The sequence below is a fragment of the Diabrotica undecimpunctata genome, chromosome 9 (genome assembly GCF_040954645.1).
Source record: "Diabrotica undecimpunctata isolate CICGRU chromosome 9, icDiaUnde3, whole genome shotgun sequence".
NCBI lineage: Eukaryota > Metazoa > Arthropoda > Insecta > Coleoptera > Chrysomelidae > Diabrotica > Diabrotica undecimpunctata.
In genome coordinates, this window is record NC_092811.1 from 74,157,800 (window position 1) to 74,184,840 (window position 27,041).

General features: G+C 33.2%; 1 protein-coding gene and 1 long non-coding RNA gene across 5 annotated transcripts in view; one reads left to right on the forward strand and one right to left on the reverse strand.

Annotated features, from left to right (window-relative positions):
* Positions 1-27,041, reverse strand: part of LOC140450148 (pyruvate dehydrogenase phosphatase regulatory subunit, mitochondrial) — a 767,651-nt gene that overhangs the window by 299,371 nt on the left and 441,239 nt on the right. The gene's annotated exons all lie outside the window — the stretch shown is intronic.
* Positions 2,818-5,951, forward strand: LOC140450149 (uncharacterized). The gene is made up of 3 exons (XR_011951976.1): positions 2,818-3,034; positions 3,884-4,032; positions 4,480-5,951. It is a non-coding gene; the product is annotated as an uncharacterized lncRNA (long non-coding RNA).

Sequence of the window (27,041 nt, forward strand, 5' to 3'; positions counted from 1 at the left end):
ATTAAAGTGGCATCTGCATATCTCAAGTTATTGATTTTTTGACCTCCTACTGATATTCCGCCCTTCCATTCGTCTAGTACCTTTCGCATAATGTGTTCACTGCAGATATTAAACAGAGTTGGCGAGATTATGCATCTCTGCCAGACACCTGCCTCTGTTCTGAAATGATCGCAATCGGTGTTGTTTATTTTTACTGTGCACTTATTATTTTCATATAGACTTCTGATTAGTTGAATTAAGTGGTGCGGTGTTCCCATTTCCGCTAGTATGAACCATATCTGCTGCCATTTGACTTTATCGAAGGCCTTTGTGTAATCCACAAAGCACATAAGCATAGGAGTATTAAATTCACGAGTTTTTTCGATTAGCTGTCTGACATTAAGGATATGTTCTCTTGTGCCTTTTCCTGGGACAAATCCCGCTTGTTCTTCTGATATCTAAGGCAATAGAAAAGCTTTTAGTCTTTCATGTATTACATGAAGTAGAACCTTGCTTGCATGGGATATTAGGGTTACCGTTCTGTAGTTGCTGCAATCTAGCGGAGTTTCTTTTTTGAATATAGGGATGAAAGTGGATGTTTTCCAGTCGTTGGGCCACTCTCCGGTTTCCCAAATCTTTTTGCAGATCATATGCATAACATTTACTACGACATCTCCAGTCTCTTTTAAAACTTCTGCGGTGATCTGGTCTGCGCCAGGAGATTTTCTAATTTTCAACTTTTTGATTGCCTTTTTTACCTCTGACTTTAGAATGTTTGGTTCTCTCTCTGCAGTGAACTCATCGTGATTTGCATTCCGGGGATCAACTGCATATAGACTTTGACAATATTTTCTCCATACCTCCGCATTCCCTTTCTCGTCAATTATAATATGTTGGTTTTGATCCATTATTGTTTGTGTGATTGGTTTAAATTCTCTGGATAGATATCGGACTTTGTTATATAGCTCATGGGATTCATACCGGTTTGCATGTCTCTCTAGTTCTCCACATTCTTCATTTATATGTTTATTTTTATCATCCCTACATGCTCTTTTAATTTCTCTATTTAACCTTGCCTAATTCGTTTTTGTTGCTGTCGTTTTGATATATGAGAGATTTGATTCTCTTTCCCTCTTCGAGAAGTTGCAGCGTTCTGTCTGTCATCCAGTGATTTCTTTGGATGATCTTTTTTTCGGTTCTGGTTCTTTCTACAGAGGTTTCTATGGCATTTCTGAAATCTTTCCACATTTCTTCTGGGTTGTCTTGTGTGTTCAACATACTAGTTTCCTTTAATGCATCTCTAAATGTTTGCGGATTTGAAATCTCCAGCCTGTTTTGATTATGGTGCGGCATTGTTCTTTTTAGCTTCATCTTGAAGCAAGCCCATAACAATTTATGATCGGATCCACATTTAGCTCTTGGTCTAGTTTTTACGTTTGTAAAACATGTCTTCCATCTGTTTCTAATCGATATGTAGTCGATTTGGTTCTTGTATTCTCCATTTGGGCTGGTCCACGTCGATAAACGACGGGAATGATGTTTGAACATTTACAATGGCCAAACTGTTTTCGATTGCAAAATCTATTAAACGTTCGCCTCGGCTGTTTCTAATACCTAAGCCATAGTTTCCTACATTTTGGATGTTATCATTTCTTGTTTCTCCTACCTTAGCGTTAAAATCGTCCATGATTATGAGTGGTTCTTTAGATGGAATATTTCTTATTGTGTCTTCAATAACGGAGTATACGTCTTCCACTTCATTGTCTAACGCGTCTGAGGTTGGCATATAGACTTGAAGAAGTTGTGTATTTTGTTTGGTGATGCTAGTAAGGTTATTTTTATAAGTCTATCATTTATCGGTTGGTAATCATACACGTATTGTGAAACTTTTTTAGTCACTATAATTGCAACACCATTTCTTTCTGTGTTATTTGCTCCCGATATGTATACAACATGATCTGTCGTTCGGAAGTGCCCTTGTCCTTTCCAATGGGTCTCCGAAAGTCCGCATATTTCTATATCCTCTCTTTAGACTTCTATTTGTAGTATACGCAATTTGGCTGGTTGTAATAATCCTCGAACATTCCAGGTTGCTATTCCCATTGCTTTTCTTAATTGAAAATCTAATTTTCTTCCAGGCGTCAATTTCGCATGTGTTCCTGGTTGCTCACAAACACATGCCCAGTAGCCCATTTGAAACTAGTTGGTCCGGAACCAACTGAGCGCCGATCGCTAATCGGATCGCTAAACATATCTAACTGACTCGATACATTCCCTACTAACACACGACGTCCTATGGACGCCCAATATACGTCCAGTTTTGGTCCGGACGTCCCTGGACGTAAAATGGACGTACGAAGTGGGACGTACTTTGGGTGGACTAAATATGGACGTTCTCTGGATCTGGAAGTCCGAACTCGGACGTTTTCTGGACGTCCGACATTTACCAATTATGGGATTAAATGACAAATATTTCAATAGAATAAAAAATTATTTACGTTAATAAAATAATTAAAAGTGAAAAGGTTAAATCATGATTAATTAAAAATTGTATAGTTTAATATATCCAAAACATGTTTTTGTTTTTAGGTAAATTGTAAAAATCTTTTATTTCCAGATAATTCGTTACAATTGTTTTATTATTCTAGTTATCACGATGATATGTTTGCTAATTCTAATGAGTAAAAATATAATTTTTATCAACAAAATGAATCTTGAAATCATCTTTGAAAAGATGAACAACTGGTGGTGGTATATACTCTGGCTGGACAAAGTAATGAATGCTGATTATATTTTATATTAATTGTCATTGTCAATTGTCATGTCATACCTATTTAAACAAATGGCACACGGCACAGTTTATTCAGTTTAATTATAATATTATTAATGCTTAAAAGAATTCTATTTAAGCAGTATAAAGTGCAAATGGTGTGAATTAGCAACCGTTTTTTGATGCTTGCTTTGGTTATAGTATATTATATCCAGTATATCGTTAAAGGTTTGGTACCATTTGTTAGGTTACTTCCGAGTTTGGTTTTTATTTTATTACAAAAATGTAAGTGTAATTTTTCCTAAAATTAGTTATGTTTAAAAGAAAACGATTTGTTTCTAAGCGTCATCAACAGAGGATGGTTACGAAAAACGTAGATAATATTGTTGAAATTATTAATAGCCCCGATATTCCTTCTTCTTCAAACCTTTCTTCGGAATCCCTAACTGATCATTTTGATGAGAGTTTAAGTTCAAATAGTTCAGGTTACAATACTTCCGATTTAAACCTTTTATTAACATGTTAAGTACCTAAAATAATCCAAATTACCACGTGGACGACCATTCTGGTGATCATTTACAAAGCTCTTCTTTCAATGAAACTGAAGAAGGGTCTAAATATGGTTGTAACGAGAATTCTGGAGAACCTTATCGAGATGTTTTTAATTGTTCCAATAAGTTATGCAACTGGACTTCGTCCTTTAATAGTAGGTGATTTATTAAAAATTCATAAAGAAGTTCCTGATCTTTCTCATTTGCCTTCAGATGCTAGAACCCTTCTTGCTTCACCCAGAGAACAAATACTCTGGTCCACATGATTCAAATTTCAAAGGTATTTTTATCTTCACAAAAAAACAATGTTATATTTGTGTAAATTTTGATGAAATCCAACTAAAAAAGAGTTTTAGTAGTCATTTTTATCCTAGTTTGTGCAATTTGTTTATATATCCTAAAATTGTAGGTTTAATAGGCATTTACCATGGTTATGAGAAACCAAAATTTGCAAATGAATGTTTGATTGATTTTGTAACAGAGGCTGTTTTTTTATTAGATAGTTTAAGCTAAAATAATTATGCATGGATGATCAAGTTTGTGGGGTAGTTAGATTACTGTTACATGTTGATTTATATTTTAGGATAATGAGCTTTCCAAAATTGGTGAGACGAATTTGTTAGGAGAAGCCTTAAGAAGCTGATCTGCAATAAAATTCAAGGAAAATATAGTTGGCAACGAAAAAGCAATATAAAGCTTTTGAAGACACACATATAGCTCTGATTTTAAAAGGTTTGTAACTTGTAAACATAAATCAATTTAAGGTACATTTAAGAATTTACACTATCTCTTAAGTGGCCACATATAGCCGATGAAGCATATCGTTAACTGTGTCTTATATGTAATTTAGATGGCAAAATTTACCAACTCACAAATGTTCAGGTCTGGCTATGATCTTGCTTTTGTTTGGTTGGCCTTATATTTTATTTATACACTGTTATTTTTGTTTTTAAGTATCAAAGTGTAATTACTGCTCATTTGGTCATTAGAAATAAATACCAATGGTTGGGTTGGTATTTTTCTAGTTCAGGTGAGATTCATTAAAACCACAGCACTTGAAATTCATGTGTTTAATTTTACGCCTTTGAATGATGATTTATTCACAATAAGCAAAGTATAATGAACTACATCTGAAATTAGTTTGTTCAATTTATGAATGTACATTAATTTTGTTTTCAGATGCTGCTTGGAAAAACTCCAAAACCAGCGTTGCCATGGGGAATGCAATTGAAACTTGATAATGAAATATCTGAGGAGATGTAAAGAGAGGGCAGATAAAATTTAATTTGCATGTTGTATTAGCAAATATGATAATTTTGTAATGGTTAAATTGTGTGGTTGGTGGACAGAAAGGGACAGTCAATTTTTGAGACATTTTTATTTATTAAAAATAGGTACCTAAAAATTTATCTACTGCTGAAATAAAACAGACAAAGTTCCATATTAAGTATTGATCTTTTTCATACTTATGATTTCAACTTTAAAACTCAACAATTGACTTGTCTGCTTTTAATTGCCTACCACACAATTGTAAGGGAAGTCAGAATGGGAAGGGATAAGGGAAGTTGAATGGTTCTGTTTTTAGTGAGCCACAGTTTCAACGATTTTGCCAATTTCTTTAGCAGTATTCACAATCCTTCTTTATCCTGTGTAGACAAGTGTAGTTAAAGATCCCATATCAGTCACAGCCATATTCACTCTTTAACTATTAAAATTTGTGACATTCTAGCATGCTTACAGTTTCTTAATACCAATAAAGGTCTTGGTCCAGACGGAATATCTTAACTTATTTTTAAGGAATTGTGCATTCTTTTTATGTAGGCCTCTATGGCTTATTTTTAATATATCTCTGACTGAGGGTCACTTTTCATCACAATTTATTTATTGATTTTATCCTTAACTCATTGATTCCTAATTATCGTTTCATTATAATTCTTTCTGCTATTCCTAAAATTTTTGAGGCTTTACTGATTGATTTTTTGACAGTAAATCTGAAGAATCAGCTTCATACTGGTCAGCATGGTTTACTGTCTAGTCGTTCAACTTCTACTAATTTACACTGATTATGTTATAATTGCATTAAAAAACATTTTTTATGTCGATTAGATTTATACTACTTGTCTACAAGCATCTACTGTTTTTCTGAATTGTGTAGACCATATTCTTATTCTGGTATAATCAATTTCTTGAATCTGAATTCTCTTACCAGAAGAGTTACCTTTGAATCTTTATTTTTAAGGTTTTTTATAAGATAATCAATCTCCTGAATTGCTTCATCTAGATTGTTTTCATATTCCTCTTCATTCACTGCCTTAAAATTCACATTTACATGTTCCTTACCGCAGAACTTATTATGGTTCAAGTATAAGTATGGTCTGAATCTTCTGTATCAATAGCTTTAGGTACTATTTGAAGCACTAAAGTGCAAAATGATACTTTTTATAAATGTGTACTTATTTATTTTATTCATGTATATTTTATTTTTATCTGTAATTTTGTGTATATTTCTATAATGTTGCATTTTTGTATAATTTTGACACTGAATTTGTTCCATTTCATTCCATTTGTTATTAATAAATAAATATAAATATATGTAATAATAAATATAAGGTCCTTTAAACATGTGTATGTTTTATTACTCAAAATGATTTTATATTCCTATCATGTTGCATTTTTGTATAATTTTGACAGTGGATTTGTCCCGTTTGTTAATAATAAATAAATATAATACCAAATGTAAGTTCCATTAAACATTTACGTTTTCTTTCCCAAAATACATTCCTAATATGCACAGGATGACGCCACTTTTAGTACTTTATACAATGGCGTTGACGTCTAATTTACATCCTCAGCGCTAAAATTGACGTCCGAAAACATCACAAAAGTACATCCAGTAAGTCCTCCGGACGTATTATGGACGTTCGGCGCAGCGACATTCGGACCAATATAGGACGTTAAATGGAGGTACTTTAGACCAAAGCGGACGTTCGAGGGACGTCCTTAAAGTCCGTGAGGAATGTACTATGGACGACCATTGGACGTATGTGTGCTGTTAGGTAATAATCAGGTGGTTTCCCCTTGCCTGCCTGATCGCAGTATCACGGCCGGTTAAATCATTATGTGATATCCGACCGTGAGTATCTGTTATTAAGCCAACAGTAGAAATCATTCCACTATAGCCTTAATGAAGTAAAGTCATAGCTGCTGCGCTATGCCATGTCCTCAGTTGGTCCGCGGGTGCTTATTTGGTAAAAGCTTATTCACACCTATCCTACATATCTGTAGGACATTTCCCCATCAGCCAGTGGGACACGCCGTGTCGGGGTTGAGGACTCCCCGCCCGTCCGTCTTCCACGAAGTGCAGAAGAGTCCCTACTTAATTCAGAACTCCTCCTCCACGCAAGCTGGGACGGACACATGAAAACTTAAGTATAATTGTCACAATAACATGCTCAAGCGCCCCATGGTCCTTACTCGCGTCACCGAAAAACAAGCTGATAAATAATGTGGTTGTTGAATTATCAGAAGATCGGAGAGGACCCGCAAATCCTTGTATGCACTATTGACGAAGTCTCCTTTAATTGCTAATTTCATAATCCAGTCGTCAGACCCCAAAATGCTACTGGATCTCTATAAATCATACGAAAACGCTGAATTTCGCTGAGAGTATCAATTTTGGGACCCCAAAAAATATGCAAAAAGCCCACTCTTAGCGGGGTAAAACGTAAAAAATCGATTTAACCTTAGACGACTTATTACAACCGGTTCTCTTCTTTTTGTGGGGGTTGGAGCCGGATACTGATCTGTTAAATCTTTTTAATTTTGGTCTATTCGAATACAAACAACGCCCATAATTGTATATGCATGTATACATGTATATGTTGGGGGTGATAAAAGAAGCGGGACGGTCGAATATTTCATGAATTAAACATCGGATCGAAAAACTGAAAAACACGTGATCAATAGTTTTCAAAAATCTATCGAATGATACTACACACGACCCCTCAGCCACACCCCCTACAGCGGGGAGCGGGCAACATTGAAATCTTCAATGGGAACTCCCATTTTTTATTGTAGATTTGGATTCCTCAGAAAAACAAGTAACTTTTACAAGGAACATTTTTTTTTAAATATTGATAGATGTCTCTCGAATCGGAAAAACGATTTATCGTGATACCATAAGAAAATTATGAACGATTCAATATCTCAAGAAATACACTTCCAAATAAAAAACCAAAAAACGCGTGTTTAATATTTTTCAAAAGTCTAGCAAATGGCACCAATCACAATCCTGCACCCCACCCCTGGGGAGAGGTACGTGGTGCAACTTTGAAATCTTATATAGGGACCCCAATTTTTTGTTGAAGATTCTGATTCTACAAAACATTTTTAAAAAACTGTATTCACTACTATAAACATTAGTTTTCGGACTTCCAATCGGTATAGGTTTTTCTGTTATTAGAGCGCCATCTATCGCGACTCGAAAAAAAAATTCAAATCAAACTTGTTTACTTTTTCACGTAGAATCCTAATCTGCAAAACAAAATGTGGTTTTCCATTTAACATTTCAAATATGCCCCCCACGAGATCGTACAATTTCTCCCCCGCAACAAGCAGACTAGTTCATGTAGCAACGTTGCAAAAGTATTCAGAATAGCGATGGCCCACAGACATCATCCTAATACTTAACTACATCCGGCTCAAGCAGACCTAACCATTAACAAACTGGAACAATCAGATGCTATAGCTCCTATCGAAGGTCGGAATCAAGTTTTGCAGTTCCATCAAATATGTTTCATAAAACTTAAATATAGTTGATCCTAATAACATGCCCAAGCGCCTCATGGTTCTCACCCGCGTCCCCGAGAAAGGGGCTGATAAAGACTGTGGTAATTGAATAATCAGAAGGTTGGAAAGGACGCGCAAATCCTTGTAAGCACTCTAGTTGCCAGAGAGGAAAATGCCACTGAACCTCTAAAAATCATCCGAAACACCTAAATTTCGATGAGAATGTCAATTTTGGGATCACAAAATATGAAAAAAAGTTTACCACTTCTACCCCCGGCTTCTCCCTAAAACATCGCTCATAAGGAGGAAAAACGAAAACAAATCGATTTACCAAGAATCTGTACACCGTAGAAATTTTGAACAATAATGTTCATTGACATTTTTTTCTGTAGAATGAACCGTTCTCTCAGAAACAGTGTTTGAAGCGACCGTCGATTTTGAATGTCAGTTACGCGCGCGAAATATCAATGTTCTATATATATATATATATATATATATATATATATATATATATATATATATATATATATATATATATATATATATATGTATATATATATTTTCCAAACGAGTCACAAGTTCTTCTTTTTTCTTACTCATATATATAAATATATATATATATATATATATATATATATATATATATATATATATATATATATATATATATATATAATAAGAAAAAGATTAATGCGAGTTAATAATAAAAAAAGGTAAAAGGTATCGGCATAGCTCGCAACAAAGGAAAAAAAATATAATAAAATATGTGTATAAGATGGAAGGCAACCGTATATACATATTTCTGACTGTTGGTCGTCTTCAGTACGGTGCAGCCATTTAGTTTTAAACAAAGTTCTGTAAATTACAAAGTGTGTTTAATGATTTCATGACACTAGTGGTTCAGGTATATGTTCAAATTTGTGAAAGCGTCTCTGTTAGGGACATTGAAGAAGCACACCTGACTTTTTCCAGGGTTTGGCTTAAAATTGATTTATAATCTATTTTTATTGTGTTTAAGATATGATTTAGATTTTTCTCCACTTCAGCAACAAAAGTTTTTGGTTGTGCAACAATAGATGTATCGTCTACATAATAAAAGTCCTAGTATTTACTGGTATGGGTTGTGTAAATGTTATACAGTGTAGGTGCCATTACGGTACCCCAAAGGAGACCGTTCTTCTACGTTCTCCATCTTCATCTTTTCTTACCATTGAGTGATACGGAAAATCTTCTGTTGTTCTATTACCTAAGGGGATATCACATAGATTTTGGAGAAATGTCCTTTAATTTAAGGTGTCGTAAGCAGAATTTAGATTGACAAATACCACTCCTCATGTCTGATATTTTTATATCCGTCTTCGCTGTGTTGGGCAAGATTTAGCATGTATGATGAACATGATCTACCCTGTCATATATAGCCACTTTTATCTTTAAATTTAAGTTTTTCTTTTATTATCGGTTTATATTAAGGAGCATATGCAGGAGTATTGTATATAGCTGAAAAAATAAATAGATACATTGGCCGATAGCTTTTGTGGTCGTTGGGGTTTTTGTCAGGTTTAAGCAAGGCAACAACTTTGTCTTTGCTTTGCTTGTCTACAGACTTTGGATATTAGCCATTGTTGTATTTTTTTGTCCAAATTTTATAATTAGTTTTGTGTTTAGATCCTCGGTCAGGAGCCGTAATATTGTTCATAATATACGTGGATAGTGGATCCAAACTCAACATCGTTGAAAGGTTTCCTCAGCTGACTGGTTTTGTCCTCTCTCATTTTAAGTTTTTCTTTGGTTCTTCTTTGCCGGCATTTATCATGTTTATTGTAAACATTCTGTAAAGCAGAAGTAGAGAGATTCACAGTTATTGATTTAAAAAAAAATTTGGAGACAAAAAGAAGTAAGATTCTTTTTTTTTGTAATTGTATATTATAAATTGAAATTATAAAAATAAACGATTTTTATAATTTCTAATTGAAATCCATATGTGTATTATTTTGATTCTCTTTTGTCTATCCCTATAAGGAAACCACTGAGAAATATTTGAAGCCACAAAAGTAAGTATTGATAGGATCATTCAGCCCTGGGATTTATATTTTATTTATGTTTTGATTTGTTTAATTAATGAAATAATTCATTGATTAATTAATTGAAGTAGATTACATCTTTAAACATCAATAGTGTTAAAGTAGATCATAATATATATATATATATATATCTATATATATATATATATATATATATATATATATATATATATATATATATATATATATATATATATATATAACTGTTTTGGATGGGTTGTAGTCAATAAAAGGGCTATTGGTTAACTATTTTTTTTAATCTCCAGCTTTCAATTGTGTTTACAATTATTATCAAGAGCTAAAAAAGACAAAATATCTTACAAGGTTGAACTAAAAAGAAAAAACAATTTTTGTTAACTTACCAAATAAAATTTTTTGATTTATGACATATTATGAATAAAATGGCATTTATAACATTGAGGCTATTTGTAATTGGTTGCTATTTTAACTTATTTATAAATTCAATTATTTTTGTATTAAAAAAATGTTTTCCAAATTATAAAAATTTTCGGAGAAACATTTATTAAATTAAAACATTTTTATATTAAATATTTTGAAGATGTATTAGCAGTAATTTTTACTTACTAAACTAATTTTTATTTGGTAAGTTAACAAAAATTGTTTTTTCTTTTTAGTTCAACCTTGTAAGATATTTTGTCGTTTTTAGCTCTTGATAATAATTGTAAACTAGCCCTTTTATTGACTCCAACCCATCCAAAACAGTTATATATTTGTTCCAAACGAGTCACAAGTACTTCTTTTTTCTTATTCTTATATATATATATATATATATATATATATATATATATATATATATATATATATATATATATATATATATATATTATTGTGATATTTAAAGTCTTGGTGCGCCAAGCAATAATTAGCTAATTAATTTTTTTTGATTAATTAAAATTATTTAAATGATATGATTATGACTCTATCACAATTTTTAATTCTTTTATCTCAGGGTTAAATTCGTGCTTCAATATCTATGCTATTACATGTGAAAGGTAAGGTCCAGAGAATACCGGAATAATAAAAAACACATATGATCTAACACTATATATTGAAATAAAAATAATGAAATAATTCACACTCAAAAGTTTTCAATAAACAAATCTCATATAAGGATTCTCAAAATTTTGTTCTCCGTACGTGAACAATCAAAATTAATGGTACAAACAATATTAATTGAAATCTCAAAATCCCAAACTATTCTAACTCTCCTAATCAAAATATTTATATCCTTTCTAAATTACGTGTAAAAATTGTGTTATCAATAAAAGAAAAAACTGCAGAAAACAAAAATATCTCTCTCTGATGATGAGTGGTCCAAATCCTTGTTCCTTGTAGACTGTATTATCTCCTCTCAACCGCTCCCTATGCAATCAGCAGTCTTACAACAGATTGTTGCAAGTATATCGTCCTTAATGATCTCCTTCAAAAGCAACAATCATTCAAATTATGATAGCCTTTCTCCTCTCGATAAACTGAATCTCTCGTTGGCCCGAGTGAAAAATGACTCTTGGAATATCTTCTCTTTACGATAAACTGAATCTCTCGTTGGCCTGAACAGTGACTCTTGGAATATAAGTAGGAAAATATGACTTACAATATTTTGCTGCTTCAGGTTCTGTCAGATACACTAACTCCACAAAAACTCACTAACATTCAACACTACTGCTTGCTACTTCTTGGGAACCTCCAGAGAACAATCACTGTTCGTCTTACAGACTTGGAAAACCAACTGATTCTCCTTTCTCTCTCCTCAATCTCGCTAAACTTTTTCCTACATACTTATCCCACCTTCTTCAATCTCCGCCAATCAAAACTCGTCACAATTCCCCCATTTTTTCATTTCGATAACAAACAAATTTTTACCTATAATTATAAAATTTCCTAAAACTTATTTACAAATAATATTTTCTATAATTCTTAAAAACTAACAAAAACCTCTTTCTAAAATCTCTTCTATTTGTCTCTAATCACTGCATTAATGTATTTTGGAAAACCCGGTTCAATTGTCTTTGGATTTCACTTAAAATTATGCGGGTCACTCAAGTATAACAAAGAAATAATTTATGCAAAGCTTACATTTTGTTTAGTACAGGTAATCCAAGAATTTAATAACTTTCCTTCTTCGAAATGTTTGTTGGATATTATCCTACTTATCTGAATTATTTTACTGTTTTTGAACTTTGAAATATTTTTAAACAAACCAATATTTTTCTCGATTTTACATATCATAACAAATCCCCGCCATTTGATCTGCCGAAAACTCTTTGTTAAATTTTAAAAATGACAAAAGTTTTCTAGGATCAAATTATTTCACTATGTTATTAAAATCTATTCATGATATTGATAGATGTCGTGAATGTTAAAAATACCCCGTATATTTCCTGTCTCTATGTGCGCTAATTCATAACTATTTACCCCATTTTCCGTATTGACCCTATATGAACCTTCAAATATCGGCATCAATTTAGCACAAATACCATTTTGTAAATTCGACACCCTCAGTGCCTTCACTAAGACTTTATCTCCTTTCTGGAATTTGATCGGCCTTCTTCTTCGGGTTCTCTCTTGTCTTTGGAGATATTTCTCTCCACTTCGTCTCAATCTTCTTTGAACCAACTCGATCACTTCTTCGTATTGTCTGGGGGCGGTGTCTTCCCACGGTCTTGTAGGCATTGTTCCTTTCATTATATATAAAGGCGTCTCTTTGGTAACCGTATTTGGAGCACAATTCAAATAGGTCTCGATCTCAAACACTTTTCTGTCCCAATGTCGATGATGTTCTTCCGCGGCAATTCGTAGAAATTTTGTGACTTCTTGTATAAAACGCTCCGATGGGTTGCTCTGTGGATGACGGATGCTTATAAATTTTGTATCGATGCCCCTCTCTCTTAATTCCCTTTTAAAACGTTCGTTCCTAAAATATGTCGCATTGTCCAATAAAATATTGTCTGGTCTTCCCACCGTTTCTATAAAATTGTCTATCTTCCTAAGTATTTCAATTCCTTTTGTGGTTCTGCATGCGTACAATTTAACATATTTTGAGAAAAGATCCACCATAACTAATATGTGTTTATTCCTTTGAGTTGTTGGTATCAAATCGCTCAACATATCAATAGCAACAATATCCAGTTTCTTCCGAGCTACGACGTTTTTTGTGACGTTTTCATTTTTAAAGTTCCTACTTTTACACTTTTGGCATGTCACACAATTTCGAGTCACCTCTTTGGCTATTGTATAGTCCTGTCGACAAATGTAGTTCTCCCTGAACATAAGCCACACCTTTCTACTTCCAATATGTCCGTTGTCACAGTGTAACTTTAAAAAAACTTCTTTTGCCATTTGCTCCGTGATTACATAGAGTTCTTTACCATCGACCCTCTTAAAATATAGGTTATTTTCTTGTTCAGCCCTTTGCTTTTCTCTTTCATTCAATTCTTTCTGATTTTCCCTGATTTTGGCCAAAGAAAATAAGCCTGCTTCTTCTCTCATTATGTTCATGCCTACGTGGAGAGTTTTGTGATCCTCTTTGCGGAATTGTTCATCTCTCGTCAACGCATCAGCCAAAATATTGTCCGTTCCTTTGATATATTTAAATTCAAAATCATATTCTTGGAGTAAAAGAATGCCCCTATGAATTCTATTATTTACCAACCTATTTTTCATTATGTGTATCAACGCTGCATGGTCCGTTTCAATGGTGAATCTTGCCCCAAGTAGGTAAAAACGTAATTTGTTTACACAAAATAACACACTGGCAAACTCTAATTCAGTAACGCTGTATTTTCTCTCATACGTTTTGGTTACACGGGAAACAAAACATATTGGCACCTCTATATCGTCTTGTATCTGTGACCAGATCTGTATCTGTAACACCCCTGCAAATTTTTTTATGGAAGCATCGGTCCTGAGAATGAAAGGTTGCTCATATCTTGGGTGGTGCACTCTTACAGCTGTGGAAAACGCTCCTTTTAAATTTTTGAAAGCGATTTCTTGTTCCGTTCCCCATTTCCATCTGACATTTTTCTTAAGTAATGCTATTAGCGGTATTTCTTTTGTACTGAGGTCTGGTATCAGCTTTTTGAAATAGTTTACCATTCCTAAAAATCCTCGCAAAGTTTTTAAATTGGTTGGCCTAGGGTAGTTGTTTATGACTTCAATTCTATCTTCTGCAAGACTAATCCCTTTTGTGTCTAATTTGAATCCTAAATACAATACCTCTTTTTGGAAAAACTGACACTTTTGAATATTTAATTTTAATCCGGCTTGATCAAGTTCTTCGAGAACAGTATGAATATGTCGTAGATGGCTTGTTATATCCGGTGAGAAAATTAATAAATCATCTATGTAATGTACAACAAATTCTCCATGCCTATTTAAAATTGTGTGTAATGCGCGAACCAAAGCAGCGCATGCACTTTGTAGTCCAAATGGTACTACCCTAAATCGGTACACCACTCCGTCGATAGAAAAAGCGGTATAATTTCGACACTTTTCTGCCAAAGGTATTAACCAAAAACTGTGTTTCAAATCGATTTTGGAGAAAATGTGTGATCCTGTGATTCGTCCAAAAATGGCTTCTATGTTCAAAGGCGCTTCGTATTGCGCGATTGTGTGCGAATTAATGTTTCTTGCATCTAAACATAATCGCAAATCACCATTTGATTTTTTTACGCATACTATCGGGTTGATATATGGAGAGTCACATCTTTCGATCACCTTGTCTTTGATCATATTTTCAATTTCCTGTCCGACGCTTTGCCTGTATTTATACGGGATTGGATATGTTTTCGATTTAAAATTTTCTAAGTTTTTAACTTTAAAAGAATGTTCATAATTTTTAGCCACTCGGCTTTCTTCATTAATGAGATCTCCATAATTTTCTAAAATCTTCTCTATTTCCTTCTCCATGTTTTCTCCACATATTATTTTTCTTTCATCCTCAGTTTGTTCACATGTGTTCACTGTCCGTATTACTTCTTCACAAAATTCTGGATTCTCGTCCATAATTGCCATTTCTTCTCTGTCCTCTTCCGTTATTTCTTCTTCTATTTTTTCTTTATCTTTAATTTCTATCTGGTATTCCGAGCACCATGTTTCGGCTCCTTCTATTTTTCTGCTTATAACTTCCTTTTTTTCCTGCTTTCTTTTCGAACTCTTCTTCTTTTTTTTATTTTTTTTTCCTCTTCGGATTGATTTTTTTCTTGAGCTTTCGATTTATCCTCTACCGTCATATTGATTTCTTTATGTTTTTCTTGTCCATTTATCCTTTCAGAAAATTTTCTCCTATCTGTTTCCTTTTCTTCTTCTATGTTGTCTGGTTCTGCTCTGATTTCCAGTTGATTTTCCGAAAAATTGATGGTGATATGTTTTTCACTCAATTCATCAATTCCCGCTATCATATCATGATTTAGATCTTCGATCACCACACATTGCATAATATAGAATTGGTCTCCCACTCTGATCCGTACTCCTAAACCTTCGTTTACTGTCGTCAATTTTTTATTATTTGCACCCACTAAAGCAACCCTCGGAATCTTATACACAAATCTGTCCATATTTAATTCTTTTACTAGTTTTTTATTGATTAACGAAATTTCCGATCCAGAATCAATCAGAATTTTAATCGCTTTATGTTTTATAAATGCATCTAAAAAAATTAGACTGGAATTAGAATTTTGTTTTTCGTTTCCCGCCAACTGTATAAACTCTCTCGGGTGACAAAATATACCGGAGAGTTTTTTACTTTTGTTTAGTGGATGCCTTATTGAAAATCCTGTCTGGATTCATTGAATACTTCTTCTTCCTCCTTTTCTATTGCCACATGATTCATCTCTCTTCTGTTTTGTCGTTGGAATCTCTGATTATTTCTATCGTCCCTTTGTTCGTTCGTATTCCTGTTCGGAGGATTTTGTGCATCTCTATTCCTGTTGTGATTTTCATTTGTTCTATTTTGTGTATCATTCCGGTTATCGTAATTTTGTTGTCTATTGTAATTATTGTAATTTCTCGGCCTATATTCGTTTGTTGATCTGGGATGTCGGTTTCTCTGGTCATAATTTGATGAATACCTTCTTTCCGGTCCATTATATTGGTCATGTTGTCTTCTATTTCTCATTTCTTTTCTTTTCGCTTCTTTTAATTGAAGGAATTGGCACAAACTATCAATATCTTGATAGTTTCTCAAAATCACGTGATCTTCCAACGTTTCCTCAAAATGTCTGCTGATCATTTCTACCAGCTGTTCGGTAGAATATTTGTATTCTAGATATTTTGAATTGTTATATATCTGCAAAGCATATCTTTCTTCAGATATTTCCATTTTTTCGTGATATTTTCCATTCTGTAGCTCTTGGTTGATTTCTCTCTGTTTATTTTTCCCCCAGAAATAGTTGAGAAATTTATTTTCAAAATCTGTCCAATTTTCAAACTCATCTTCCTTGCTTTCATACCATAACGCTGCTCCTTCTTTCAAATGGTTTCTAATTGTTTCTTTGCAATCGTCAAAATATCTAATATGTTGTAATTTGGTTTTCAAATTTTTAACAAACGGTACTGGGTGTGTTTTCCGAATATCCCCGCCAAATTGTATTTTCGCCTCGCTTGTTCCATGGATGATAACTTCTTTTCTCTCTACCCCTCTTAGTTCAATTTCTGCCATTTGTTTTTCATTTTGCTTTAATCTTCTTTCTACTTCCTTCCTGTCTTCTTGTAGCGCCATTTCAAATTTTTCTTCTAACTGTCCTAATTCCTTTTTCTGGACAATCTTTATTTCCTTCATCGTATTTTGGATATCTTTTATCTCTGTCTCTTGTTTTGCATTCTTTATGGTTATTTCATCTATCTGTTGTATCAGTTCTTTCTTTATCCCCTCAACACATCCTTTAATTTCTTGTTCATAGTTTTCCAAACGCTGCTCTATATTTCTGTTATTTAGTTCTATTGCTTGTCTTGTTTCCCGTTGGTTTTCTTCCATTGTTTGTTTTGTTTCTTGTTGATTTCTATCCATTTTTTGTGACTGGAGTTGCATTATTTGTAATATTTTATCTATTCCTGATAATTCTTTTTTCTCCTCAACTATTGTAACATTTCCTTCATTATCCGATCCTTCTTCAACAATTGTTTCCTCTTCTCTGTTATCCTCCTTCCTTTCTTGCATTTTGCTTTGACTCCTTGTGGTCGACATGTTGTTTCTTTTCGTTACTGTTTTTGTCCCCGCCAAATGTGAAATTTTACAACACTCTATATGTTTCAGAACACGACAATATTTCTCCCCAAATGTATTAAATTTTCACGACAAATATCAAATATGCAATCAGTAAAATTCAAATAATTCAAAATAAATATCAAATGTACGATTGGTAAAGAAAATAAAATCAAATAATTCAATAGCAGTAAATATCCACTAACTACGATCAATCAATAAATCAAATTTATATTCCCTGGAAAAATTGTCAAAATACTTTCAAATTCAAATTCCCTCAATGTTATATGTTTTTATCTCTGGATCACCTGTACTTATTCCAGATCTCTTTCCCTTCCTTCAAATGTAAAGCTGCGATATTTTCAAGCCCCACGTTTTGGAAGCCAGTTATTGTGATATTTAAAGTCTTGGTGCGCCAAGCAATAATTAGCTAATTAATTTGTTTTGATTAATTAAAATTATTTAAATGATATGATTATGACTCTATCACAATTTTTAATTCTTTTATCTCAGGGTTAAATTCGTGCTTCAATATCTATACTATTACATGTGAAAGGTAAGGTCCAGAGAATACCGGAATAATAAAAAACACATATGATCTAACACTATATATTGAAATAAAAATAATGAAATAATTCACACTCAAAAGTTTTCAATAAACAAATCTCATATAAGGATTCTCAAAATTTTGTTCTCCGTACGTGAACAATCAAAATTAATGGTACAAACAATATTAATTGAAATCTCAAAATCCCAAACTATTCTAACTCTCCTAATCAAAATATTTATATCCTTTCTAAATTACGTGTAAAAATTGTGTTATCAATAAAAGAAAAAACTGCAGAAAACAAAAATATCTTTCTCTGATGATGAGTGGTCCAAATCCTTGTTCCTTGTAGACTGTATTATCTCCTCTCAACCGCTCCCTATGTAATCAGCAGTCTTACAACAGATTGTTGCAAGTATATCGTCCTTAATGATCTCCTTCAAAAGCTCATTCAAATGAATGAGATGAATGAATCATAATTTGAATGAAAGATCATTCAAATTATGATAGCCTTTCTCCTCTCGATAAACTGAATCTCTCGTTGGCCCGAGTGAAAAATGACTCTTGGAATATCTTCTCTTTACGATAAACTGAATCTCTCGTTGGCCTGAACAGTGACTCTTGGAATATAAGTAGGAAAATATGACTTACAATATTTTGCTGCTTCAGCTTCTGTCAGATACACTAACTCCACAAAAACTCACTAACATTCAACACTACTGCTTGCTACTTCTTGGGAACCTCCAGAGAACAATCACTGTTCGTCTTACAGACTTGGAAAACCAACTGATTCTCCTTTCTCTCTCCTCAATCTCGCTAAACTTTTTCCTACATACTTATCCCACCTTTTTCAATCTCCGCCAATCAAAACTCGTCACAATTCCCCCATTTTTTCATTTCGATAACAAACAAATTTTTACCTATAATTATAAAATTTCATAAAACTTATTTACAAATAATATTTTCTATAATTCTTAAAAACTAAAAAAAACCTCTTTCTAAAATCTCTTCTATTTGTCTCTAATCACTGCATTAATGTATTTTGGAAAACCCGGTTCAATTGTCTTTGGATTTCACTTAAAATTATGCGGGTCACTCAAGTATAACAAAGAAATAATTTATGCAAAGCTTACATTTTGTTTAGTACAGGTAATCCAAGAATTTAATAACTTTCCTTCTTCGAAATGTTTGTTGGATATTATCCTACTTATCTGAATTATTTTACTGTTTTTGAACTTTGAAATATTTTTAAACAAACCAATATTTTTCTCGATTTTACATATCATAACAATATATATATATATATATATATATATATATATATATATATATATATATATATATATATATATATATAAATAAGTCTACTCTACCTTCAGACATCAAAAAATCTCTTATACCCAGAGAACAATTATCCCAAAAAATATTTCTATTTCACCCTCAGATATACATACTAGTTAGTTTTGACATTGTTTCTTTATTCACCAACATTCCCATCGATGAAACCATTTCCATCTTGGACTCTAAACATCAAATCCCCCAAGACACACTATCTCTTATAAAACACTGCATGTCTAATACATACTTTTCATTCCAAAATCATTTCTATCGTCAAATCAAAGGTGCTCCAATGGGATCTCCCCTCTCTCCCGTAATAGCTGATATTTTCATGGAACATTTCGAAACAGCAGCCCTGTCCTCATCAAATCTCAAACCCACCTGCTGGTTACGGTATGTTGATGACACTTTTGTCATTTGGCCTCATGGTAAAGACACGTTAGATCTCTTCCTCTCCCACCTGAATGGAATACATCCTAGTATTCAATTCACGATGGAAGTTGAGTCTGAAGCGTCTTTGCCATTCCTTGATGTTCTTATTCAGAAAAACTTACCTCACAGTTTTTCCTATTCTGTGTACCGGAAACCCACTCATACAAACCGATATCTTAATGCCCAGTCACATCATCACCGCGCCCAACTCAATTGAATTGTCAACACTCTCATTTCTCGTTCCATAAGACTTAGCGACAACAATCATAGGTCATCCGAAATTAATTCAATAAGGCAAACACTCTTACAAAACGGCTACCACAAAAATCAAATCAATAAGAGCATTCAAAAACATCTAAACCCCATTCCATCCAAAAAAGAAACCTTGCCGCCGGATCAACCCAAAATCTTTCTACCTTTTATTAAAGGTGTAACTGACAAGATCAGTAGAACTCTTCTTCCTCTAAATATTAAAACCATCTTCACTACTCACTCCAAGTTGTCCAATCTCGTCAGATCCGTAAAAGATCAAATCCCTAATGAAGACCATGGTGTCTACGAGATACCCTGTTCCAGTTGCCCACGTACATACATCGGACAGACAAACCGACGAATTCATAACCGTATTTACGAACATTCTATATCTGTCAAACATTCCGATACTACTTCAGCCCTAGCCCAACATCATATTCAAACAGGCCACAAAATAGATTTCGAAAAAGCAAAAACCATCGCCCCCATCCGCTCCTTAAAATCGAGAATCATTCGTGAAGCTATCGAAATCGAAAATCGGCCTAACAGCTTGAACACGCGCGATGACGCGAAACGATTGCCGGCAACATGGCGACCCCTGCTTCAGCGACCTCCCGCCCACACCGCTCAGGCCTCGTCAGTTCAGACCACGTCAGCGCATACCGTTCCCGCGCATACAGCGAGTATAAAAGCAGCCACACAGGGTAAGACCGGTTGTCACTCGACACTGAGGAGTAGGCAGATTGTGACCTCAGTGCCAAGAGACAGTTCTTGCAATACAGTACACGATACTGGTACGTCTCGAGTGAGGGGAGTAGGCAGATTGAGACATTGAACTAGAACCGAACCGTATCACTCTTGATAATGGCTCCAAAATGGGTGCCGAAACGTCGAGTAATAAATTCTCAACGCGGTTCTTCCCGAGAACTAAGTTATTTTCATATATATATATATATGAAAGTAAAAGATTGCATTTCATTTCAATAGGAACTCCACCATTGCTCTACACGTGTTTCGAGTTATTCAACTCATCATCAGGAACACTTGTGGAAGTTCAACTGAAATGAAATGCAGTCTAGTATTTGGTCATTATAACCAAAATAACAGCCAGGTACGCTAGCAGCGACATCTATACGAAATAACAATAAGTCCAGAGACCTCTCTCTGATAGCAAATTCTTTGAATTTGCGGTTCACCTAATTTGCTATCAGAGAGAGGTCTCTGGACTTATTGTTATTTCGTATAGATGTCGCTGCTAGCGTACCTGGCTGTTATTTTGGTTATAATGACCAAATACTAGACTGCATTTCATTTCAGTTGAACTTCCACAAGTGTTCCTGATGATGAGTTGAATAAATCGAAACACGTGTAGAGCAATGGTGGAGTTCCTATTGAAATGAAATGCAATCTTTTACTTTCATATATATATATATATATATATATATATATATATATATATATATATATATACATATATCTATATACAGATCTATATATATATATATATATATATATATATATATATATATATATATATATATATATAGATCTAGCGGTTAATGTGGGCTCCGTACTAAAACGGTATTATACGAACTCTAGGAGAATATACACCGTGTATAGTATTATCTAAGTAGCGCTTTATGTAGACTCCGACCAACGCATAGGATCAAGTAGGCTCCGTAATACGTTAAAACATTTTTGGGATCCGTATACACCTTTTCGGGTACAAAACTAAGCTCTTGCAGTGTTGCCAATCATTTTATTAGTCGTAGATTTTCAAATTTTACAGCAGGTACATTGTGGGACTTGAAATTTATTTAAATATTCATCAATTTAGGCATCGAGGAATATCATAGATACTTGGCTAATGTAGTTAAAAATTTTATCGTATAAAATATAACCTTATATTACTTTTATGTTTAATAAGCAAGGTGGTAATTTATATTACTTGCTTTAATTATTTTTAAATTTAAGTAAGCGTCTATTATAAACTTGGAAAGTTTCCGTTTTTATGCATTAGTATTTTCTTTTAATGCATCGCACTGAAACATGTATTATATAAATGTACGTATATCGAGTGGAGTTTTCGTGTAAGAGTTTAAGAAAGAAGTAGTACTCTAATATTTGTTACTATACTCCATTCCACGAATATACGATTGTTTTAAATTCGGTTTAAGGTATCGATTTAACTGGTCCAATGTGCTGAATTGTACAATAGTAAATTCTCCCCATTTTCAAAATACTGTTATGGCAGATAAACCTTAGATTTAAATATCAAGTCATGATATAAATATAAAGTTGATAGTTTATAGAACAGTAGTTGTAATTTAGATTTTGAAGTATATAATTACTATCATTAAGTTTAGTATTGTATACAAGTTGGTTTTTAAATTAAGTGATTTAAACGAAGTGTAACAATACCTAAGTGATTAAATAGTGTAATTTATTTAGTCGAATATTCAATTAGAATTAAAAACACCAAAAAACCTACTTATTCTCTCATTCTCTAATTTTCTTTCTTTTCAAAGATCGATAGTCTTTGGTTGTCGGCGAGATTTATATTGTGCGACATTTTGTTCACTTTGTCCACTTTTTTTTTGCTTTTTGCAAAACCGACTTTAGTTTTGTTTCACTAATACAGAGTGTATCACACACACGTTTATGTACAGACTGAACTGGTCGCAAAGGGCCCCCGTTGGTTTTCTCAGCAGTAAAATAAGAAAGTACATTAAATTTAAAGTTGTCTGCATTAAAACATGTCTCGGCATTTTTGGCTTCAATAAACAAATACACTAAAACACGAATACACTAAACTCTTTCTTAACGAACACCTCTCTTCACCGGACACCTTTATACGGACGGTTTTTAAAACTAAAATCAGTCGGCGATATATGAAATTGTATGTAAATTTTCGTTACATTTTAATATCTGTAACAACTCGGTACTTTAACTATCAATAGCCGATATGTTATACCCGTTACTTTCGGAACTTTTAAGAGTACATCCACTCAAAGCAAACAAATATTTAAAACTAACAAAGTAAAATATTAGATTCTTTTTCTGGTTCCTGAACCATCGTTCTGCCAATTTCTTTTCATTTATATTAAAAATAGTATATTTCTTTTTATTACAGTTGTAGTACCTAATAAAGTAATAAAATAGTGTAATATCAAAGAAACCCGGCACGCCTCTTTGGTTTCTACATTTCACCGAAAACCAACGCAAATGTCTGATGAACACATTTGCGTAAAAATTTTTGTTATTTTAGGATTAAATTTCACAATAAATTTTGTGTCTGAACATCTATTAACTGAAATAATTTTAGTTTACTTGTCATACTAACAGTAGATCCTTTTTATTGGAATAATAATAAGACCAATTTACTTTCATACTTCTACTTGCACAGTAAAATATTCGTTGTCGAAATAATCCAAAACAGTCGTATATTCGTGGAATAACCTATAAATAAAAAAAAAAAAAAAAAAAAAAAAAAAAAAAAACTCTGGCAACATGGCCGGAGAAGAGAGTGCCGCGAATTGCGATTTAATTAAAACTTGCAAACGTTGCGAAAGAAATGTTGTTACCACTATTGTGAAATGTGTAACGTGTAAAGCAGTTTTCCATCCATCTTGTGCTCTAAGGGTAGCTGGCTTGGTAGTTGTTGGCAAAAATAACTTAGTCAAATGCTGTGCTATAGAAAGTGAGGTTATACCAGAACAAAACTTTAACGAAAACATCAGAATGCTACTAGCTGCGAAAGAAGAATTACTTAAAAGTAAGGACGAACTTATTTCCGAATTAAAAGCTAAAGAGCATGTCCTATTAGAAAATATTAAACTATTAAAAGAAAATATATCTTTATTAAACATGAACACTGGCAACGTTGCAAATAAAAGTTACAGTTCTGCGGTTGCTACGCCAATACCGCAGACACAGAACGTTGCTGACAGACAGATATCAGCTGACGAATTAAAATCAAAACCAAAACAAAATATTCACCAAACGCATCAACAAAATACAGACGTTAATAGACAGAACTTAAACGCTAGTATTCTGCATGCTCATACGGCTAATAAAATGCAAGAAATAATAAATTTAGGCCACACAGAAAATCATGAAGGAGAATGGCAGCAGCAGCATAGAAGGAGATACCGCAAGTTTATGGTTGGGAATAACGAAGAAACCAAGGATGTGCAGTCAGTACCTAAGTGTGTATCCCTTTATGTAACTAGGCTTGCACCAAATACGACCACAGAAGACTTGAAGCGGCTTTTAGACCCCAATTTTAAAGATGTACAGTGTGAGTCTCATCCATCTAAACACCCTGAACTTTATACGTCAATGAAAGTTACCATCAGAAGAGATGAACTAAAAAAAGCTTGGAAGAGGGAAGTATGGCCATCTGGTACCCTCGTGTCTCATTTTTTAGTAAAAACGAGGATGCCAACAAGGCAGATGGATCCTCAGAATCAGAATTAATGATACAAACACTGCAGACCCAAAATCTAAACATTTTCTATCAAAATGTACGAGGCCTACGCACTAAAACAAGTGACCTATATACCAATGTTCTTAGTGAAGAGTTTGATATAATCCTATTAACTGAAACATGGCTTATAGATGGAATCTCTGATGAAGAACTTTTTGATAATCGCTACATAGTCTTCCGCAAAGATAGGGCCAGTGGCAAGACATTGGGTGGTGGAGTTATGGTAGCATTAAAAAAGAAATTTATTGTAGAAAGTATTAAAGTTAATTGTAATATAATTGTTGAGTGCTTGTTACTTAAGGTAAGGTTTAAAACATATTCATTCTATGTCTCCTGTGTATATATACCTCCTGGTACAAGGTTAGATATTTATGAAGAACTTTTAGAACTTTATAACCAAGTATTGTCAGAAAATGTTAATATTATCATATTTGGAGATTTTAATATTCCTGGATTTATTAACTTAAGTTGTGAAAAGAGCAGCTTGCTTAAAGAATTTCAAAATCTAAACAATTTAAATCAATATAATACAATTTCAAATTGTAAAAATAAACTGCTTGATCTTATACTGTCAAACATATCCATAACCAATCTAACTAGGTCTGGGTCTCCTTTGGTACCTGAAGATTATTATCACCCGGCACTAGAAATGTTACTAGAATATAAAGATAATTCATACACTGAGAGTAATATACAACAGTCTTATAGGTATGATTATGCCAGGGGGGACTTTAATCTTCTGTATCAATTAATAAGGGACACTGACTGGTCAGATATGTATAATTGTATAACTGCTACAGATTGTGTTAATCGATTTTACGATAAATTGTATGACTGCATTGATCAAGCCATCCCAAAAAAAATTATTAAAAATAGACAAAAACAGAAATATCCAGCTTATTTTAGTATAGACCTTATTAAAAAAATCAGACAAAAAAACAAATTAAGCAAACATATAAAAATAAGGAAAGCTAGTGCTATCGATAACAATAAATTCAAGAGTCTTAGAAATACTATTAAAAAGCAAATCAAAAATGAATTTATGCAGCATCAAAATAATATTGAAGATAACATTTTGCATGACCCAAATAGATTTTGGACATTCATAAGAAGTAGGAGACAAACCAGCGGTTTTCCTCACGAGATGTCTTTAAATGATCATACATATACAGGTCCTCAGGATATTGCCATGGCTTTCTCTCATCATTTTAGCTCAATTTATCAGGTATCATCCACACATCAGGGTAGTTCACAGGGATCCTTCAAGTTTTCAGTTATTAGTGAAGAAGATGTGAAGGTTAGTATAACAAAATTAAAGCCAAAAAAGGCCACAGGTAGTGATAATATCCCTGCCTATATCTTTAAAGGATGTTCTGATATATTTCAAAAGCCATTATCACATCTATTTAATCTATCTCTTAAAACTAACACCTTTCCAGACAAACTCAAAGAGGCTACCATTACTCCAGTTTTTAAATCAGGTAATAGAAACAATATAGAAGACTATCGTCCTATAAGTATCCTTAATTCCCTGGCTAAAATATTTGAATCTATTCTCTATATGAATATACTGAAAAATTTTGAAAATGAATTTGCTCCAGAACAACATGGTTTCTTGCCTGGGTTATCCACAACTAGTAATCTGTGCATTCTGTCTAATTTTGCTAGTGAGGCAATAAATAATAAACTCCAATTAGATTTAATAATGACTGACTGCTCAAAGGCCTTTGATATGGTTGACCATGGCATTCTTTTATCGAGATTGAATGAGTTTGGCTTTTCGCATGATGCTTGTACATTTATAAAATCGTATGTGGATTCAAGGTTTCAACGAGTCAAAATTGGTAGGTGTTTATCAGATAAATTTCAGGCTACATCTGGTGTCCCCCAAGGGAGCAACTTAGGGCCTTTGTTTTTCTTAATTTTTGTCAACTCACTACCACAATCTCTTAAATTTTCTTCTAGTTTGATCTATGCTGATGATTTTAAGCTTTTTAAGACTATACATACTTCAAATGATTGTCAGTTACTACAGCAGGACCTGACCTCAGTTGTGGAATGGTTTAGGGACAACAATATGATCTTGAATATTAAGAAGTGTGGAGTCATATCTTTTACTCGCAAAATCGACTACATTCAAAATAATTATAGAATTGACAATTGTGTAGTATCTAGGAAAACCAAATGTAAAGATCTGGGAATATACTTACAGGCTAACATGAAATTTAATGAACACTATATAAATATTGTTAATAAGGCGTACAAAATATTGGGATTTGTAATAAGAAATTCCAAACACTTTAGTATAAACACAACCATTAGACTATATAACGCTTTAGTCAGACCAAACTTGGAATATGCATCAGTGGTATGGACTCCTGAAGCCAAAGTTCATATTAATCATATAGAAAAGGTACAAAAAAGATTTCTAAGATATTTATACCTTAAGAAATACAATGTGTATACTCACCTTAGGCCATCAAAAGAGTTGCTTCAAATATTTGGCTTGCAGTCATTAGAGCAAAGAAGAAACATGCATTGTGTTGTGTTTATTCATAATATCATTAACAATGTTAAATATAAGACATGTGG